The sequence below is a fragment of the Notamacropus eugenii genome, chromosome 5 (genome assembly GCF_028372415.1).
Source record: "Notamacropus eugenii isolate mMacEug1 chromosome 5, mMacEug1.pri_v2, whole genome shotgun sequence".
Taxonomy (NCBI): Eukaryota; Metazoa; Chordata; class Mammalia; order Diprotodontia; family Macropodidae; genus Notamacropus; species Notamacropus eugenii.
In genome coordinates, this window is record NC_092876.1 from 292846351 (window position 1) to 292868202 (window position 21852).

Consider the following 21852-nt stretch of genomic DNA (forward strand, 5'->3'; position numbering starts at 1 on the left):
AGACGCCCAAGGGTCTGGACCTGCTGACGTGGCTTTGCCACGGTGGCACTGCTGACGCGGCATCGCCACCTCAGCACGGAGGCGGCTGTATGCTGGGCTGGGCTCCGCCCTCAGGGAGGAACTGGGGAGGGGCTTACCCGGAATAGGAGGGCGAGTTCTGGGGGATATAAGGCACAACACGGAAGGGGACGGGGGGACTTCTGGCTGACTATCATGTAATAAAGGTGCTCTTATCCACCTCCGGAGTTCTGCCTGGTAATTTCTCCCCCCGACCCCCAAGGGGGGAGCCGGAGACGTCCGATGACCCCTGGGCAGGGTAAGTTGATGTGGTGATCAGGGTTCCGCCCCTGACAGCTGGCGCCCAAAACAGGGACAGCCGTAGGAGACCACTAGCCCCCCAGAGCGCAGGCGGGTGGGGGAAGATCAGGCAGCCCTAGAGTTGGAGGACTTTAGGAAGGATGGGACAGAAGCAGATAAAAGTCCGCATTGATCTGGAGGGTAAAGGCGTTCTCACCTGTCAGATTTATAAAGTCTGTAAAGAACAAGGCATCAGGATTCACATCAGAGACTGCCGAGAATGGGTGAATAAGATCTGGATAGTCAGCCCTTGGATAGAGCATGCAGGAATAGATCCGGGCAGATGGGTGGTGGTGGGCCAACAAATGGCCTCCTACCATAAGGATAATCCTTCGCTCCTAACGCCCAAGGATTTTGTAGTATACTCAGCAATTGGCACAGCATTTAACCCCGTGCTGCCTCCCATTTCTGGAAATCAGAGTACTCAGGTGGGAGATTCCATTATGGGGTCAGACAGCGAGGACGAGGGAGAGAAACTGTACCCCTGGGAAGAGATGAGGCGAAGTGAGAATACTGACCCCCCTAAATGGGACTTTCCTCCGCCTCCCGACTGGGACCTGCTAGAAAAACAGAAACAGTGGAAAGCTCCAAAGGGAGCTCAGGCTGCTCAGAAAACGCCTAAAGGCCCCTTAGCGGTGACTGGGGTAACAACCCACAGAGGAGCAGGACAAAAGGAAGAGGGCGGGGAAGGAGAAGTTACCGCTCTTATGGCCCAGCTATCCACCGGGCCCCCAGTGAACTTTCAGTATAAGTCCAAGCAGGTTGGTAAAAATGCAGGGTTTGAATATCGCCCGCCCTCGCAGACAGCCCCCCCGCCAATGAGCCTCCTCACTCGTAGCCTCCAGCAAGCTGCGAGAGACGGGGAAGATGTAGAATGGGTGGAGTGGAGGACAGGCTTTTACCTGGTCTTAGTTGAGAATCCCGGCCAGGAAAATGAAACTAGACATCATCGGCCAGTTCCCTTTAAGTTTATGAAGGAATTGAAAGAGGCCGTGTCCAAGTATGGCCCAGGCTCAGTATTCGTACAGAAGGCATTGGCTTCCTTGGTGGCAGCCTTTCCTTGGCTTCCATATGACTTCCTAGAGGTGATGCAGGCGATCCTTGACCCAGCCACCTTCATAGCCTATAAAGCCTATGTGCGTCGCGCTGCTAAAGCCTATATAGAGGAAGCCGGAATAGCCAACACCGAGGAAGCCCTGAAGATGATCACCGGGTCGGGAACTTGGTCCACGCTTCAAAGGCAGTTAAACTTTGATGGGAACGTCAGGCATGCCGTGAATGTGGTCTATCTCAGGGCTCTGGAGAGGTTAGGTACCCCTGGGGCGGGGACCATGTTGTCCTCCCTAAAACAGAGAAAGAACGAGAGCCCCCTGGACTTTGTAAGCAGGGTAAAGGAAACTGTCCATGCCACGTTTGGAGGTAACTGGGGAACAGCCCCCCATCTAGTGGTGCAATTAATCAAAGAAGGGCTCAAGCCAGAATTTGGCACCATCTTTTCCTCACTCCCGTATCCACCCACCCTAGAGCAAATAGTTGAGAAGTTAATGGACCTCCCCCAGAAAGACCCCTTTACAGCCATAGCCGAGACCTTGGAAGGCCAACAGCACCTCCTAGCGGCAGTATTGGACAAGAAGGGAGGCAGGCCAACATGCTTTAATTGTGGCAGAGAAGGGCATTTCAAGGCTGCCTGCCGAAAAACCCCTAAAGGAGTTCAGTGCTTTTCTTGCGGAAAGCCCGGGCACATAGCTAAATATTGTAGATCCAACCCACAGGGGTCGGGAAACGGAAAGAGGGGGTCCCCAGGGGGAGGGGGCCCCCAAAACTCATCTCAGAGGACTCAGCAACACCCCCGAAACTAATGGAGGTTTTAATGGTAGACCAAAAGAATAAATGCCCATTAGAAATCCCTCCCTGGACCACCGTGTCGGTCTCAGTCCTGAGCCGTAATTTCCCTCGCTTGGTAATTGGATCAGAACATTGTCCCTCCGTGGTGGTCCACAGCCAACTCCTCTCCCCCCAGGAAAGAGAGATATGGGTCACCAACCCTCACTCCTGGTCAGTGACGCTGACTCCCGAAACTGAAATAGCAAAGGCCATCAATCTACCTTGGCTCGATAAGGATCACCATCCACAGGGCCCACGAAGCTTTCTTTATTGGACACAACAAATTCTGTCAGAGAGGCCCACAATTACCTTAATGGTGGATGGGCGCCCCCTGGAGGGAATGGTAGATACCGGGGCAGACGTCTCGGTGATCAAAGACTCAGATTGGGACTCCCAATGGCCTACCCAGCGAGCTTCGCAAACTGTGGCCGGGGTAGGGGGAACCCAATTGGCTCGAAAGTCAGAGTGCTTTCTGGCGTGGCAATATGAGGATACCCAAGGGAAATTCAAACTGCTCTGAGTGCCTGGTCTCCCCGTTAACTTATGGGGACGGGACGTTCTGAGCGCTATGGGTGCCCACCTTTGCACAGAGAGCCATTTAAACTAGTTGGGGTCACTCCTCCAGTGAGGGCCATTCGAATGCAGTGGAAAGACAACACCCCTATATGGGTTGAGCAGTGGCCCCTTACAATGGAAAAACTAACGGCCCTCCGAGAGATTGTTAGTGATTTGTTGAAAAAGGGGCAAATTGAGCCATCCTTTAGCCCCTATAACTCCCCAGTATTTGTGATTAAAAAGAAAAGTGGCAAATGGCGCATGCTCATTGATCAGAGAAGAGTCAATGCGGCGCTCCTAACTTTCGGCGCGCTGCAACCTGGCCTCCCTACGCCAACTGCAATCCCCAGACACTGGTCTATGACAATAATAGACATTAAGGATTGCTTTTATTCAATACCACTGCACCCTAGAGATAAAGAGAAATTTGCCTTTTCGATACCCTCTATCAATTTGGCTGCCCCCGCAGAGAGGTATCAATTCAGAGTCCTCCCTCAAGGGATGGCAAATAGCCCAACAATGTGCCAGGTGTATGTAGCCACCATCCTACAACCAGTCAGAAAGAAACACTCAGAGGCCATGATAATACATTACATGGATGACATCCTGGTATCATGCCCCACCGAAAAACAAACCCAACAGGTTTTACAGGAGGTCATTGACGCCCTTAAGGCCTACCAACTATACATAGCTCCTGAAAAGATTCAGATCACCTCCCCCTATCAATATCTTGGTCATCACATCGATGGGGACAGGATCACTCGCTCCGTCCCACATATATGAACTGATGAAATAAAAACCCTCAATGATTTTCAGAAGCTTATAGGATCCATTCAATGGCTCCGGTCAGTCATTCCCCTCACTGACCAACAGATGGAGCCCCTATATCGTATTCTGCGGGGTGACTCTAACCTTATGTCCCCTCGTCAATGGACGGAAGAGGCCTATCGTGTTATAGAACTCATTCATCAAAAAGCCTCATCCTCCTTGGCTCGCATTGATCCCGATAAGCCTGTTCAACTGGCCTTACTACAGGACTTTGGAGGCATCGCAGCCCTTTACCAATCCCATGGGATTCTAGAGTGGATTTACAGCCCTAAGCAGAAGAAGGTTCTGCCTAATGAATGGGAGGTACGCGCACTTTTCCTTTTACGAGCTAGCGAAAAGTGCGTGCAGAACTTTGGGGTCCAACCTATCATAAACTTGTCGGCCTCTCCCGAGGCCCTGCGTGCCCTTGCGCAGGCCTCCTTGCCGTGGGCTGCACTTTATGTCAACCATGACTTCTCAAATACTCCACTACCACTCCCTTTAGGCGGGTGGCACACCTTACCCCTCTCCAGGCCACTGCCAATTGTAGCATCACAGCCAGTAAAAGGACCCAATGTATTCACAGATGCTACTAAGGCTGGGAGGGCTTCAGTCTACATCCCACAGAGAAAAATTTTGCATGTGTTTTCTACTCCATACTCATCAGCACAGAAGAATGAAATGGCCGCCATCATTTGTGCTCTTGAGATGTTCTCCGCAGAATCTTTTAATCTTATTACTGATAGTCTTTATTGTGCTAATGCTATTCTCCAGCTGCAAGAAGCTATTGTGGTGCCATCTCGCTCTACTATTGCTAACTTACTCTCCAAGGCTAAGAGTCTTCTTCAATGTCGCTTGCACCCTATCTATGTGCTTCATGTTCGTTCTCACGTTTCTCGTGAAGGCCCTATCTTTCATGGTAATCATGTTGCTGACTCTTCCCTCTACTCCCCAGCCTCATACATTTTCTATGTCACCCCCACGGAAGCACATAACAGATTTCACCTTTCTGCGCGCTCCCTTAGGATGCTCTATGGCATCCCACGTGACGAGGCTAGAAAGATTGTAAAGCGCTGTACTGCGTGTGTTCTTTTCTGTCCACCCCCTCGTGATCAGGTCGTTAATCCCAAAGGGGAACATCCCAACGATCTTTGGCAAATGGACGTTACCCACTACCATACATCTCTCCTCCATGTGTGTGTAGATACCGCCTCAGGGTTCATTATGGCCACCTTACAACCTCGAGAGACGACCTCAGCCGTTATTGCCCATCTCTTTGAATGCTTTGCCATCGCTGGCGTCCCTAAGGTCCTTAAGACAGATAATGGCCCTGCCTACACCTCTAACGGCTTTGCCACCTTCTTTGTCGAATTTGGCATACGCCATGTTACTGGGATCCCTTATAACCCCACCGGACAGGCCATTGTTGAGCGAGCACACCAGACCTTAAAAACATGCTCAAAAAACAAAAAGGGGGAGTTGCGGGACGGCTGACACGCGCACAGCTAGCCCGCGCTGTCTATACCTTAAATTTTCTGCAATTCCGGGACGATGGCCTCACCCCAGCCATGAGGTTCTACGGGCACTGTAAAAGCATGAGCCCCCAAAGTCCCGAATGCAATAAAGCACCCCCTTGTCCGGTAGGGAGTAAAGTCTGGTGGAAAGACGACCAGGGAGAATGGCAGGGTCCCAACGAGGTCATTGTGAGGGGGAAAGGGTATCTTTGTGTCTCCACAGGCAACAAAGAGCCTGGAGTCTGGGTCCCCCTCCAAAAGACGAGAGAGGCACCGCCTGCCACAGAAGAGCAAGAGACAGCGCAGAGGAAAGAGGGGGAAGAGGAAATCTCGGAGTCGGCGAAAGATGCAGATGGCTAGGATGCTGCAGCTCCTGACGCTAGTTCAGGCAGCTTCCCTGACGACTGGAATTCACTTTAACGAGACCTTTCTAGCGCCCGCATGGTCGCAGCCGCCTACACATTGGGCCGTCACTCCCCATCTCCCAGTGTTTCAGCTAGTGACCTGGCACCATGAGGCAATTCCGCTCATAGTGACGGGGAATGCCACCCTCATTGCGGGGGGAGCAAGGGCCCCCTTGCCGGCTGCCCTGAAAAAATACAACACCACCCTGTCCTGGCATTCATGGACCATGCCCATATGCCTGCAGCTGAATGACACCACGTCGCACTCCACCCATGGCCCCGCGGGCATTTGCTTTCCCTTGCAGACACAAATCACAGATCAGGTACCGCCCCCAGTAAAGCACCCTGGGGTCTTACGGATCCACATGGCGGTCATCCCCCACACAGGCAAGGGGAACCGCAGCGCAGTTGACCCGTCTCCCTTGCCGCCGTGCCACCCCACCCCGTGGGTTTTTAGCCCCATGCAGGCCTGCTCCACTGGCATCCACCGGCAGGGGCCTGCCAAGAATGGAACACAGATCGTATTCTGGGATGGTGGGCTGGTGCCCACGCTGGTGGCACCAGTGCCAGTTGCTGAGCCAGGAAGGGTGCAGACACACTTGTGGAAGATCGGGCTGGCCCTGAACCATACCGTGGTGGCCATTGAGTTCGACTCCTCTATTGCCGACCTTTGGTCCCACCCTGATGAATATCATGCTTGGAAGCCGGTGTTTGACCACGAGGTCCGCTGCCCCTCCGAGCAATCTGGCCACATGTATATGTGCTTCAATCTGACAGGGACAGTCCAGACTGGCCCCAACGCCATGTTTCTTCTGTGCAGAGCTGGGAACCTGAGTATTACGGGCTCGGCAGAGGTAGGGTATAATATGAGCTGCAACGAGCTGATTATTACCAATGCTCTCAACAGCACGTGTGCTGAGTACTTTGTCCTGCTCCTGCGAATTCCTCTGTACACTATTCACCCGGTGAGAGCTGCGCCATACTCTATCTCGCCCGCAGATGACTTGCTAAGCAGAATCCTGCGCCAAAAGAGGGAAGGTCCTGGGTTCGGAGACATGCTATCAGTAGTCAACTTGGCATTGAATATCCTAGAGGAAGTGCAGATTCAGGAGATGCAAAGGGAGCTGAACTTTCTTGCGGAATCCCTACAAAAGTTCATGGTTCAGTCTGGGATTGCGTGGGAACACCAGGAACATATCGATAGAGTACTGTTCGAACAAGTACAGGCAGTCTCAGAAGTTGTTGAGGTGCTGACACATCAGCAGTCCCTCATGTTACGTTATATGAGAATGCCCTGCCATTATAGGTATTATCCTGTTTGTGTAACACCTGTTCCGTATAACAATACCCTGTACAAAGAGCTCGAGGACATATTGAAAACTGCCACTACAGTCACTAACTTTACCTCTGAGTTAGCAGCACTAGATTTGGTGATTAGAGCTATGGAGAATGCAACAATACAATTCCATGAGGACTGGGAGAAAAACTGTAATGATGCAAGGGATTGGTGGGACGGGTTGAACCTGCACCAGCTGCTCCAGTGGGTGTCCTTAGGGGGCGTCATGTTGATTCTTGGGTTTCTTGTATGCTTATGCTTACCGTGCCTCATCTCATGTTTGTTTAGAGCTGTCCGTGAGTCCCTTGAGTCCATAAAGGCAGAACTCGCCTGCCCCCATCATTAAAACAATTAGGGGGAGTTGTGAGGGGCGCTCTGGACCTGGGCCCCCCTGAGAGGATAGGAGACGCCCAAGGGTCTGGACCTGCTGACGTGGCTTTGCCACGGTGGCACTGCTGACGCGGCATCGCCACCTCAGCACGGAGGCGGCTGTATGCTGGGCTGGGCTCCGCCCTCAGGGAGGAACTGGGGAGGGGCTTACCCGGAATAGGAGGGCGAGTTCTGGGGGATATAAGGCACAACATGGAAGGGGACGGGGGGACTTCTGGCTGACTATCATGTAATAAAGGTGCTCTTATCCACCTCCGGAGTTCTGCCTGGTAATTTCTCCCCCCGACCCCCAAGGGGGGAGCCGGAGACGTCCGATGACCCCTGGGCAGGGTAAGTTGATGCGGTGATCAGGGTTCTGCCCCTGACAAAGGACAAATGAAAACATTAACATTTGGGGGTAATTGCGCAAGACTGTATGAAGGAAGTGACACCTGGATTGAAACTTGAAAAAAGATAGAGATTCTGAACTATGGAAATAATAAAGAAATGTATTCTAGGCATGAGAACTGGGGTAGAGAATGGGTAGCTTGTTGGAGAGCATGCAGAGTTGTCAAATGAAATGTCAAATTCAGGGGCTAACTTAGTAGTCTAGTTTTCCTGGAATAAAGAGTTCATAAAACAGTAGCATAAAGTAAGGTTGGAAGAATAGATGGGACTCAGATTGGCAAAGGCCTTAATGGCAGATTAAGGAGTTCATATTCAATTCTATAGGCCAGTGGAAGACTAATCTTCCTGAGTTCAAATCTGGTCTCAGTAACTTATTAGCTGTGTGACCTTGGCTAAGTCATTTAACTCTCTTTGCCTCAGTTCCTTATCTGTAACATGATCTGGAGAAGCAAATAGCAAATCACTCATATCTTTCCCAGTAAAATCCCAAATGGCATCAGGAAGGGTCAGGCACAATTTAACAATGCCTGCCACTTCTGATCTACAAAATGAAAGTCGTAGGTTCCTTGAGGGCCAGGGCTTGATACCAAGATGTATATCAAGAGCTGGAGGATGGGAAGGTGGATAGAATACCTTCCTCCTTGAGATAGTTATTAATTAGACTTATTTTCAAAACATCCACACTTACATTCACCCATTACAACTCAAGACATCTCCACCCAACTCCCTTTCACAGCTGTGTAAGATTTCAGCCTTCCACTCTACCCTTACTGCTGAGCCAGACATTGTTCCTTCAAAGCAGTTATAACCTAATTCCGAAGACACAAACACCATAGTTGCAGAGGTTCCATTTTGAAATAATTACACATGCTTCTCCTCCCTCAGCGTAACCACCAAGAAAACAAACAAACAAACAGATCACTGAAAGGCGTTTGCTATTAAAATGTTTGGAGGTGTCAATAGGCGCTGACCCCGGTGTGCAGAACACTTCCTAACTCCAGCAAGCTGAGCTCCAGCCGCTGCCACCACCCTGCCACCCCGTGATCTCCTCACTGCCAACATGTCTCTTTCCAGCAAACTGACCTTGGGCAAGGTGGACCTGAAAGGGAAAAGGGTCATCATGAAGATGAATTTTAATGTTCCTATGAAGAACAAAGAGATAACTAACAACCAGAGAATCAAGGCTGCTCTTCCTAGCATCAATTACTTCTTGGATAATGGAGCCAAGTCTGTTGTTCTGATAAGCCACTTGGGACAATCTGATGGTGTCCCCATGCCTGACAAGCACTCCTTGGAGCCTGTGGCTGTGGAGCTCAAAACCTTGCTGGGCAAAGATGTTCTGTTCTTGAAGGATTGTGTGGGTCCAGAAGTGGAGCAAGCCTGTGTTAACCCACCTAATGGTTCTATCATTTTGCTGGAGAAACTTTGCTTCCATGTAGAAGGAGAAGGAAAAGGCAAAGATGCTTCTGGGAACAAGTTCAAAGCTGAGCCAGCCAAAATTGAAGCCTTCCAAGCATCTCTCTCCAAGCTGGGGGACGTTTATGTCAATGATGCTTTTGGAACTGCTCATGTGCCCACAGTTCCATGGTGGGAGCGAATCTGCCCCAGAAGACATGTGATTTCCTCATGAAAAAGAGCTGACCTACATTGCCAAGGCTCTAGAGAGCCCTGAGAGGCCCTTCCTGGCCATCTTGGGTGGAGCTAAAGTTGCCAACAAAATCCAGTTGATCAACAATATGCTAGACAAAGTCAATGAGATGATCATTGGTGGTGGGATGGGTTTCACCTTCCTCAAGGTGCTCAACAACAGGGAGATCAGAACTTCTCTTATCAATGAAGAGGGGGCCAAGATTGTCAAAGACCTGACGACCAAGGTTGAGAAAAGAGTGGAGTCAAGATCATGTTGCCCGTTGACTTTGTCACAGCAGACAAGTTTGATAAGAATGCCAAGGCTGGCCAAGCCACATTGACCTATGGCATCCCTGTTGGATGGATGGGTTTGGACTGTGGCCCCAAGAGCAGCAAGAAGGACATGGAAGCCGTGTCCCAGGCCAAACAGATTGTGTGGAACAGACCTGTTGGAGTATTTGAGTGGGAAGCCTTTGCTTGAGGAACCAAAAAGCTAATGAACAATGTGGTGGAGGCCACCAAGAGGGGCTATATCTCTGTCATAGGTGGTGGGGATACTGCCACTTGCTGTGCCAAATGGAACACTGAGGACAAAGTTAGCCATGTGAGCACTGGGGGTGGTGCCAGTCTAGAGATGCTGGAGGGCAAAGTCCTTCCTGGGGTGGCCACCCTGAACAATGTCTAATGGATGCCACTTTCCTGCCTGCTGGTTCCTGTGCACAGCCCTTCCAACATGACCCTGTAGTGTTTCCAGTCCCTTTCCTTGGCATTAGGCAAGTTTCTCTCTCAAGACTCAACCAGTGGCCAGAAGATGGGGCAATGAGAACCCTAGAAGCAGCTCAACTCATCTTGTTGGTTCCTGGGTGTGCCTGTTGTCAGATCTCACTTGAACTTCCTTAGTGTTTCTAAACCATTGTTGTGATCTATAGAGTATATATATATATATTGCCTTTAGAAAGAAAAATCAAAGCTAAAGCCACTGTTAGCCATACTCTCTTGACAGCTAAATACTGTTCAGCTTTCTTAGAGCTGTTTTTGTCATTACCCACACATAGTATGGAAACAAGAAGAAACTCCAGTTTGGGGTGGGGAGGAAGGTTGACCTGTTAAATAAACATTTCATAAAAGTGCCAGCTCAAAAAAAATAAAGTAAAATGTTTGGAGGTACTTCTATAAGCGTTGAGGAATATGTTGATTCCAGGGGATTGATGAGGAAACACATTCTCTCACTCTTCATTGAAAGTCTCTGACATTCTACCCACTTTGAATCTTTGAGCTTTTTCCTTCAAAAAAAGAAGAAAAGCCTTTCCTCTTAATAGAGAAAAATAATTAAGGAAAATTAAACAAGCCCTGCAAATTTATCTGAAAGTTGTATTTATAATATTGTTAAGGATGACCAAGAAATCCAGACAAATCTAAACTCAAAACATGAAAAATCTTTTCTCAAATTTTTTTGATGATACAAACTTTTGAAGGAAAAGATATTTTTAGGACTCTCAGGATTCTCTCTCCCCCACCTCTGAGATGCAGAGGAAATAGGAAATCAAAATAGGAACCCTAGTAGAACAGACTTTTGTCAAATCGAATGGAAACTGAACAACTAACCCTTCAAGTATTTGTTAAGTTCATAAATTATTTACTTCTTAATATCCTTCTATAGTTCCTCCTCTTGGCTCTTTCAGCCTCAGTTTCCTCCATACAAAAAGGAAAAAATCCCAAACTTACAGGAATTTTGCTAGAATCAAAGCATGTAATGTATGTAAAATGTTTTTCAAACTTCAAAATGCTATTTTAATATCAGATATGAGATAAGGAGTTTAGCATTAGACTTCCAGGTTCTGGCAGGACATTCTCAGGTGATGTGGTCCAGCAGGAAGTTGAAAATATTTAGCTTTGTTCACTTTTGGGATCTCCTCCTTAACTCTCTATACAGTCATAATAGATCATAATGCATAGCAACACATTTCTTGAAACAGTGCTGACCTCTGATCTCTAGTGACTGAGAGGTGAGACAAGAAGAAATTAACATCAGCTAGGCATTAGGTAATGATGCCTGGAAAGGGATTTCACAGTAGAGAATGGGGAGCAATGAATGAATCTGAATTGTGTCACTGGGGATAATTGTATAGGCAGATGGAAGCTTTTTTGATTTAGAAAATATTGATATATGTAATAACGTTAACCAGTGTTAATGTGAAACATTAGTTACTACATTTGAAATTTTCACTAATTCTTCAAAACTTTAAATGTGAATTATTAGGCAAATATCATGGAATGAAAACAATACCAGAAGGGAAGGGTCTGAGTTAGGGAATAAGACAGGCATGAAAAATTTTTAGAGAACTGGGTATTCTTAATGAGCTTAAGCATTTCTAAGGCAAGATATTTGGGGGAAGCATTTTCACATAGAGGATACTTTTTGCTTCAGTAAAACTGTTCCCTGGTGTAAAAGCGCCCAATGTTGTTAGAATTCTTTATAACAGTCTAGCATGCACATCAATTTAAGGTGCCCCCCCCACCACCTTTTGACAAACACAACATGAATGGTTTTGCACAAAATCCAATTAACTTAAACTTGCAACAACAACAAAAACGTTTCTCCTTATATGTATGTGCTTAATCCCTATTCCCTAATCAATGAAAATGAAAAGATTTGAATACCCCTTGTGTGGAGCTGAAGAGTTGCCATGCTTCAAGATTTAACTGCTGGCACTTGTGTGTGGGGAGGCCAGATACAAAGAAAAGAAAGGGAAACAAGGAACTTATGCAAAATATATGAAAATTCATGCAGAAATTTCTGATGTTAGAGTTTATTTTCTGCAAGGATATGGAGATTTGGTTGGGTTCATTTTTTCAGTTCTATGAAGATATTGTTTTGTAACAAGTACTGTAGTATTTCTATGATTTATGCATATAATATGTGTAGAAAAAGTGTGGTGGAGTAGACCACTGAGCTTGAAGAAATAATAATTGGGTTTTATTTTGACTCAGAGTTGCAATTTCATCAGCATAAGGAATTCCTTGAGAGGAAATTCCTTGGTACCTTTTCTGCCAACTATATGATCTTAAGGAAAGGCAGCTACATGGCATAGTGGGATAGAGGTCTGGGCCTGGAGTCGGAAAGATTCCTCTTCCTAAGTTTAAATCTGGTCTCAGACACTTACTGGCTGTGTAACCCTGGATAAGTCATTTAACCTTGTTTGCCCTAGTTTCCTCATCTATAAAAATGAGTTGGAATGGCAAACCACTTCAAAATCTCAAAATGGGGTCACAAAACTTCAAATGGGGTCACAAAGGGTCAAACATGACTAAAACAACTCAACAACGACAACATAATCTAAAGGAGTTTTGGAGAGACCAAGAGGTTGTTTAGGGTCACACAGACAACATAGACCATAGGTACTACCTGTCTAACTTCAAGGTCATTCCTCTTACCTACGTCTCTATACTCTCTCTATGCACTAATGTGCACATAGAAGACTTTTATCACCCCTCACCTACACTATGCCAATAATCCCCTCTGCTTCAAGTTTTACCTTCTCTGATCTATCCATTCAGCTTGCAAAATAATTTTTTGAAGTAAAGTAGTGACTGTATTATCCTACCACTCAATAAAACTTCATGGGCTCCCCATTACCTCTAGGGTTAACATAAACTTCTCTCTTTGGCACTTAAAGTCCCTTATGATCTTAATCCCTCAATCTGTCTTTTCAGTCTTATTATAATTTATTTCCCTCCATACCCTCTTCAGTATAGTTAAACTGTTTCTCACACATGACATTCCCCTCTCCTTTCTCTGTACCTTTACACAGCATATTTGAAATATACTCTCCCCCTCACCTGTCACTTTAGTAGCCCTACTTTCTTTCAAAGTTTACCTCAAGCACCAGCTCCTAAAAGATGACTTTTCTATCTCCACCTGCTTGTTTTCCTCATTGCCTTATATTTATTTGGTATGTTGATTGGTAGGTACCATATGCTTGTATCTATGTGTATGTGTGTATATGTACACATAAGTTGTAATCCTTAATGGAATGGAACTGTCTTAAGAATGGGGACTGTATCATTTCTGTATTTGTAGCCCTAGGACCTAGCAAAGTGCCTAGCATATAGTAAGTATTTAATAACTACTTGCTAATTAATTGTTTGCTAATTGATTCACTAAACTCCTAATTATATTTCTCATCATGGCATGAGGAGACTCAGTTTTTGAAGACTGTCTTTGAACTGCAAGGCCTGCCTGGTCCTACTAAGTAGAAGGCAAGAGAGCCTTTTCAAGAAACAGCCTCGGTAACCTTGGATTGGTTCATGATCAGAAAGTTTGTCATTAGTTGAGACATGAGTAGGATCCCTGTGTTGCCTAAATAGGTTACATGTACATCCCCATGGATTGCCTAAGTACAGCTTGTGGGAAAGTATTATGTCTAGAATTTTATCCACCCCTCTTCAAAGGAGGCTTTAATTTTTACCTAGAGGAGAGCAAGAGAAGCTTGGAGTTGCCAAGCTTTTCTCTTCTGAGGGGATGGCTACTAGAATAGTAGAATTTCTGTTCCTCTAAATATTGCTCATCTAGGGAATTTTTTGTTGTTTTTATTGTTTAAGCTCCTTTTCTGGTCACTGTCTCTTAAGTGAAAAACACTTATATCCAAAGGTTTCAACAAATGCTAATTACACAAAAACCCATCATAAATAGTGAAGGGCAAATAAACCTACTTATCCAAGCATAGCACAAACCAAGATTAGAGATGTCATATACAATAGAGTATACCAGAGAATCCAGAGAGTCAATGAGCTTTCCCACTGGAAATGAGACACTCCACTCACTTAAATGATGACCTAAGGAGAAATTTCCTGAGGTCTTCAGAAAGATAAACTGGAAATTAGGGACTTATTGAAGAACCACATTTCCCCAACGTGGGTGTTGTAAAGACCAAGGGAGACAATATTTGAAAAACACTTAGCATGGTATCTGGCGTATAGAAGGGACTATGCAATCATTGTTCTTATTAGTGTTGCTGTTTTATTAACTCCAAAGTCATCTGTTTTTTTCTCTCCAAGGGTCTTTCTTTGAAGAGAATTTTTAATTACTCTTTGAAGATGAAAATTAAAGAATATCTTTCCTCTCCAAAGCTCTCTTGCCAACTTCACCCCTCATGTAACATTATAATTTTCCTTAGCATTTTCTTCATTAATCCAGAATCACATTTCATAGAAAACAAGCAGAAAGCACCCCAAAGCAGCCCCTTTCCTACCCAGCTTGACTGGGAGTCACTTTATATATTCTTTTGCTCATATTATGCATAACCTTTATCCTGTAGCCCTCTATTCTAACTGGGGAATCTTTGGCCTGGATCACAATTTCATGTATCTCTTCAATCTTGGCTCCATTTCTTATCTAACAGACTTCTCTACCTCCTTGCCATTAGCCTTGCCACTTATCTTCCATCCTTTGGGGGCAGCTAGGTGGTGCAGTGGATAGAGCACCAGTGCAGGAGTCAGGAGGACCTGAGTTCAAATCTTACCTGAGACACTTGACACTTACTAGCTGTGTGACTTTGGGCAAGTCACTTAACCCCAATTGCCTCATCCTGGGTCATGTCCAGTTATCCTGATGAATATCTGGTCACTGGATTCAGATGGCTCTGGAGTAGAAATGAGGCTGGTGACCTGCACAGTCCTCCCTCACTCAAAACAAAGTCAAGTTAAGTCATGTCACTATTTCTCTGATGGCATGGTCTTCTTCAGCAAAGAAGGATGAACATATACAACCTCCATGCCTACACCTTACCTTTTATGTATCTTCCCCCATTGGAATGTTAGCTCCCAGAGGGTAAGGAAATCTATGCTGGGGGAGATACATTCTGAAGAATTTAAGTACCAATATCTAAGATTTTTGAAGGAAAAGAAGTGCAAAACTCTTGGATTGTGTTTATAAATACATACATTATACACACACATATTATACACATGCCCACATATATGACTAAAAATCATGCTATATTAACTCAAACTCCTCTCCAACTGTAATGTTAATTAGAGAGTTAAAGATCTTCCCCACCCAGTGATGAGTCTGCCCATTAAGGGTAGCTTGATTAGGGGAAGCTCACATCTTTTGTTAATTTCTAATGCACTGGTTCTCAAGGGTTGTGATGCCCTCTGGCTCTGAAAAGTGTAAAGTAAACCTTTGAGATGGGGTTTTAGTTTGGGACTTACTAATTGGAAGTGTTTGTTTGGCTAAAGGAGACTCTGGGCAGCCTCTAAGGGGCCCCCCAACTTTGAAAACCCAGATGTTGATGCTTCTCTCTCTGGTAACTATGTATCTAGGTCAGACAATTGGATCTGTCTGTTCATCTCTGATGTATGTATTGCTTGCAGTTAGATAGTTGGAAACCCTGTCTGTTGGTTGATCTTTGTTTCTCTGAATTTTCTTTGAAGTTCAGGGTGCTGACTTTTCCCCCTGAACTAGTGAATGATATATGTGCTGGATTAAAGTGATTGGTGACTCCTCAAAAGTTGCTTTCCTTTTAGAAAAGCAGATCTAAGAACCTACACAGCAGGCTCTCCTATATATGCTGGGGTCCTTGTTGTTACTCCTACCTATTAAAAACAACAACTGGATTTAAGCCATCTACACACAAATTGAGGACAATTTCAATAAGGATATTAGTAAGGAAAAAGCAGACTTTTCCAAGTGACACTCAACAACAGACCATATCTTTGTAATTTCAGCACTGACTGAAAGATGTAAAGGATATTAAATCTCATTGGGCCTATTTGATGATAATGATTAAGTTTTTGAGTTGGTAGAACACAATATTGCCTTAAAAAGTCTTTTTTTTCCAGCAGGGTTTCTCTCAGTTATACATCAAAACCATTCAATACTCCTTGAGTAGCATAACAGAAATAACATTATTGAATAACTCTCTAATCCTGAACTTTAGGGAGGTATAAAACAAGGAGATGTATGCTTACCAAAGGTGTTTTCCACTACGATGGAGAATATCCTGAGTCCAGAGTCCAAATTGAAAAGGACTTCCTTCCTTCTCTCAGCTTAGTCAACAATCAATAAACATTTTAAAGTGTCTGGGCACTCTTCTAAATGCTTGAGATACAAATAAGAAAAACTAGGATAGTTTCTGACCTCAAGGATCTTATAAATTAGTGAGGGAAGACAATACCCAAAGGAAACTGAAAAGAATTGGGGGATGGAACACTAGAGGGTACCCAGCACAGGGGCATGATGCATATGGAGTTGAAACCAGGCAAAGCAGCTGATAGAAAAGAACTGGAAACTTCTATAATTAGTTGTAGTCTTCTCTAAAAGAAAGCTTAGGGAGGAGTTTATTGCCCCCTTTCTAGGTCTCCAGTCAGAGGAGGAGAGATAACTGAGAGGACTCAGGTGTTGAGTAGCAAAGCTGAATCACTTACATGTGGATGAGATTCCAGGTAATGAGCTCATCCTGGGAGAGGCATGATGCTCTTGAACTCAAAACCAAGTAGTCTTTCATATGTTCTTTCTTTTAAAATGGTATTGTATTGATGGCATCAAGCTCTGGGATATTACATTGAACCATAAATACTTTAAACAGTTGGAAGTGACCATCCACACAGGAAAGATGAAGTATTGTATTGTATTAATACCAATTGTTATCTGTATTTGAATGAATGCCTTATAGAGCTCATCTATAGTGAATTGGATCCTGAATTGATTATGAAAAGAGTAGGCTGGATCACCTTCAGGGAATTAAATTTCTTTAATGATCCCAATCTTCCTGTGGAAATAGAAACCAACCTTTTCATATCAGCATTCTACCAGTACTGCAATATGGCATCAAGACATGGAATATGATAATCACTGAAGAATTAAAACTGAGTATCTCACAAAGGGAAGGAACAGTTCTATCATGGATGGCAGTGTGCTGCAGCATTTAACCTATGAGAAATTTCAAAGAACAGGAGTTAAAAATGTCATCAAGGAGTTGTGTGATAAGAATAGTAGGTGGTTCCATTGTGATGATGAGGGATGATAGAAATCCTGAATCCTCCACTGATACTTCCTTCAGGAAAAAGTAAAGAAGGCCTTCAGGATAATGGATGACTTGCCTCTTCCCTTACCTCACCACAACACTGTGAGGCAATTAATACAAATATTACTATTCCCATTTTTAGCATTAAGGAAACAAAGGGTATGGTAACACTGCTAATAACTGGCAAAGCTCAAAATTGGCAGAGTCTTTGGGCTCTAATGTTTTTAATTTAAATCACATTGGCTGAATATTAATAATATTTGCTGTACTATTTACTGTGAGTACTGACATGTAGCTAAATCTAAAATACCCAATTATTTCTTCTTCTTGTTCTTTATCAAAGGCACATATTTGAAAATTGATGACATTTTTGAGTGAAAATTAAAATAAGAAAATACATTATGCATCTATTTATTTTGTAATTATTTTAATGAGGCAGAGTTTAAATTCTGTTGTGCTCTGGCACATGCTCTTTTCAAATACAGGGTGCCCCAAAAGATACTTAAAACTGCACTAAGACTTTTGGAACACCCTCTACAAGAGAGTCAACTACAAGTAATCTGACATTCAAATTTATTAATCTTTTTTTTTTTTTTTTACCAAACTTTCACTCAATGTTGTTCACTTAAATTCTTAAGTCAATCCCCAACTCTACTCCTATTACCAAAGAGCCAGAATTGAAAAGAAGGGGAGGCTTATAAAAAAAAATTAAGTTATCAGATACAAATCACATACATTTACGTACATGCTGTTTGCCATTTAGTGGAAGTTTTGAACATGAAAGTTGGGGATTTGAGTTAATATTGGCTATAGCAAGAAATGAGCCTTTTAGTTGTTAACCTACTTCATAGAAGATTTTTTAAAGAATGGTGGAAAAATAGCTCCACAATTTCTTTATAACAATCGACTGGTGCTTAATGGATTAACAGGAAGTTTCATAATGTATTGTAGGTAAAGACCTCTCTCTGTAAGGGTTCCACTGCTCATTATTAATAAGAAAGAGTGGAGACAGCTTGCAAGCCCTCAGCATAGAAGAAAGCCATGTGGGAAGGTCTTGAGTGGCTGAAATTGTCATTTCTCAGAAGTCTGTATTCAATATTTGTGTAGTAGCAATATGGAATCACTCTTCCAGTGAAAGACTAGCTACAAATCCCCCTCAGAGTCCTGGGGTACACCTGAAGGATTGAGGCATCTCTCCTCTAATAACACTATTGGCTCAAGCCTACACTCTAGTATGTTCCCTCCCCCATTCGTCACCACCTAGGATTAACACCCCAGTTCTATTTAGCTAATTAACATCAATTAGTCTTTAAGAAGGCATATTTTTTCAAACATATAGTCAGAACAAAGGTACAAATATTTCCCATAACTGGCAGCATACTTTTCCCTATAGGACTTTGTTGCCCTAAGAGAGTAGACTGAAGCTTTCATATAGCATTAACTTCATCATATTCATGTTCAAATTCAGTATTTCTACCAGATGAGCCCTCCTCTCATCTACTCCAGGGCTAAGTCTCTGAGATCACCTTTCAGGACCTTATAAATGAGCTAGGTCCCATAGGTTATTCTGCAAGACCTCCATGCCAGGACGGATGGAAACAAAACTTAGCGTGGACTTTTCTCCAGATCTTCTCATGGCTCAATTTCCTGATCTTTCAAAGCTCACAAGTTTCTTTCCATTTCCAATCTCCTTCACTGAAAAGTAGGACAGAATATATCCAATAGAGATAGATACAAAAGCATGGCTATAGGCTTTGGGTTTTATGATGGCTCTGGATGTTAGAGGAAGCAAGGTCTCCCCCCTTCCTTGGAGGTCCACAGTAGCTCACCCTCCTTCTACAGCTAGCCAAATTGGAACAAACCAGAGCCAAGAGACTCTCCTGGGTTGATTAGTGTCTTTACAATGTACTCCTGTTCTGGCTATGTTGCTAATCAAGAGGCCCTTTCTTTATCACAAGGTTAACTGAGATGAAAACAGATAGAAAATGTCTATAAATGTTCCAAAATGAGAAGTGTTGGGCATTGCCATTACATGTCATCATGCTGTTTCAAAAAAGGTTTCCCAGCCTCTTCTAAATGGGTATCGCCTTAGTTCCACTTCTCCCTCTGTACACAAGTTTGAGTGGCTCCTGTTCCATCCCTTGCATGCATACTCCTGTGGAGAGTGTTCACACATCTCATGAGGATGCATATAATTAGGAAGAACTTTTCATGTCTATTCACACTTTAAAAAGAGGTACTTCCTTTGAAATATGCATATAAATGTAATATAGACGAATATATTTTATCTATGTATATTTATACTTATCTATGACTATATACTATGTATACATGGTAATGTGTTTATAGTTACATATATGTACATATATTCTCATCTCTCCATTCACACGTATTCATATGTGTATACACATATGCATATATATAATATATTCATTCATATGTTTCCTCCTCTCTGTTCCCTAGTTCAGGCTCTCATGAATTCTTCTAGACCCTTCTCAATTAATTAAGGAGTACTAACTGAAACAGTGAAGAGTGCTGGATTTGGAGTCAGGAAGTTCAAATTCTGACTCAGACACTTACTGGCTGTGTGACCATGGCCAAGTAATTTAATCTTTAAGGGGCCTCTAATTTTTTCTCTGTAGAATGAGGTTGGACTTGAATATCTCTAAGGTTCCTTCTAGATTGAAATCAATAAGATCCTGTGAAAAGTGAAATACAAACACATAGTTTTAAAAGTCACATGATCCTAGGACCATTGATTTCAAGCTCAAAAAGCTTTTGAAGCTGTCTAGTCCAACTCTTTTCATTTTATAGTTGAGGAAACACACCCACAGAGATGATGTGATTTGCTCAAAATCACACAGGTAATAAATTAGAAAGTCAAAATTTGATCCCTGCTCTACTGATTTCAAATCTGACACAGCTGGTCATATTATTTAAACGATAAAAATTACTTAACCAGCAGCTTCAAAAAGTGCTCCACATAATTATTACCAAAGCCTTAAGACTGATTGACAGAGTGAAAATTTATTATCCTTTTTGTAAAGCTCACACTATGGGATTACAATGTTAATTCAGTTCCAGCAAGATACTTGCTACTGGCCAATTTACTTGACCTGTAACATTCTATATTGTTTTTTTTATGTACTCCTTAAATTTAGGTTTTTTTCTCACTCTACAAGGAGATAATGATGAGGACGAAAGGAAGAATGACAGCTGAAATGTTACAGATGACATGATCCCTGCTAATAATGTTTTTCTGGTTAGGAAAATGCCATAGATGGCTAGAAGATGGCCCTTAAATAATTCTGTAAACTTGGAATGTATGTAACTGTCTCAAAGATTAGTGGAAATGACCCTGTCAGATGGAATTTCCTGAAGAAGTCCATGCCAAATATGAAATTTTAAATTCATTTTAATTTTGCATGAAATCTTAGTATCAATTATCCCTTAACCTTTGTAACTAATTCTTTTAAAAAAATGTACAATGATGCAATAACATGAAGCAAAGACATGATTTTTTTCATGTTAAACTCACTGTATAGTGGTAAAGGTAATAGGAAAATAACCATTTTACCCACTATTTAAATTCAAATTAAAAGCTATTAAAAATTAAAAGTAAATGTAATGCAAACTTAGGCATATTCTGCATTGAAAATTCACAATGATGAGAACTCCCTAAATCCTAATTTTACAATATATAAAAATGGCAAGCCATACCAGTATTTTCACAAACAAAACAAAACAAAACAAATGAGTGAAGTCAGGCATTACTGAAACAACTAAACAAGAGCAATTGCTCCAAGAAAATTTCTTTGAATGTTTTGTGAAATTAGGATTCAGGGGCTATTGAAGTAGTCTAGGCCAGAAGTAAAGGGATTAGAAGCAAAGGTGGACACCATGTGTGTAGAAATAAGGGGAAGAATGGGAGAGATAAAACAGAGCTAAAAATAAGAAGACTTATCAACTGATTATATATGTGAGATGAGAAAAAGCATCATATGGTTTACATGTTAGACTCTGAGATCTGGAAAATAAATGATATAGTTATTCAAAGAAAGGAGACTATGTAGACTAGATTGCTTAGCAAGGTTTTCTTTTCTTTTTAGTGGAGGGCTAGAAATCTAACATAAACAGAAGCCACTCAAACCAAATTATCCCTATATAGTTTATTGTAAAACATTAATTTTTTTCTGTAGGTTTCTTGATTTTATTTTATGAAAAACAGTATAAATGTTTTTAACCCATTATGGTGCAAGTGACAGACTCTATCAATACAGTGTAATGTACCAAACATTTGGGATAGTCAAGCTACCTTTATTCAGTCATGAAACAGTGATTGGGTAATTCAGGTGATGAAATTAAATTCTTGCAATTTGATCTATTGTACAATTATCTTTAATGACAAAGTTTATTAGTCATCATCCCCTCCTGGATCATTGCCTTGTTATGTCAGGGGGGCTTGCATAGTTCAATGAAATTATGAATTATATTGTATAGAGTTATTCAAAATGGACAGGTCATGGTGGAGAGTTCTGATAAAAGTTGATCCACTGGAGAAG

The 21852-nt window shown here is 43.1% G+C and overlaps 1 pseudogene; it reads left to right on the plus strand.

Moving 5' to 3' along the window:
- Positions 1 to 8694: 8694 nt before the first annotated feature.
- Positions 8695 to 9948, plus strand: LOC140509196 (phosphoglycerate kinase 1-like; annotated as a pseudogene).
- The last annotated feature ends 11904 nt before the right edge of the window (positions 9949 to 21852 follow it).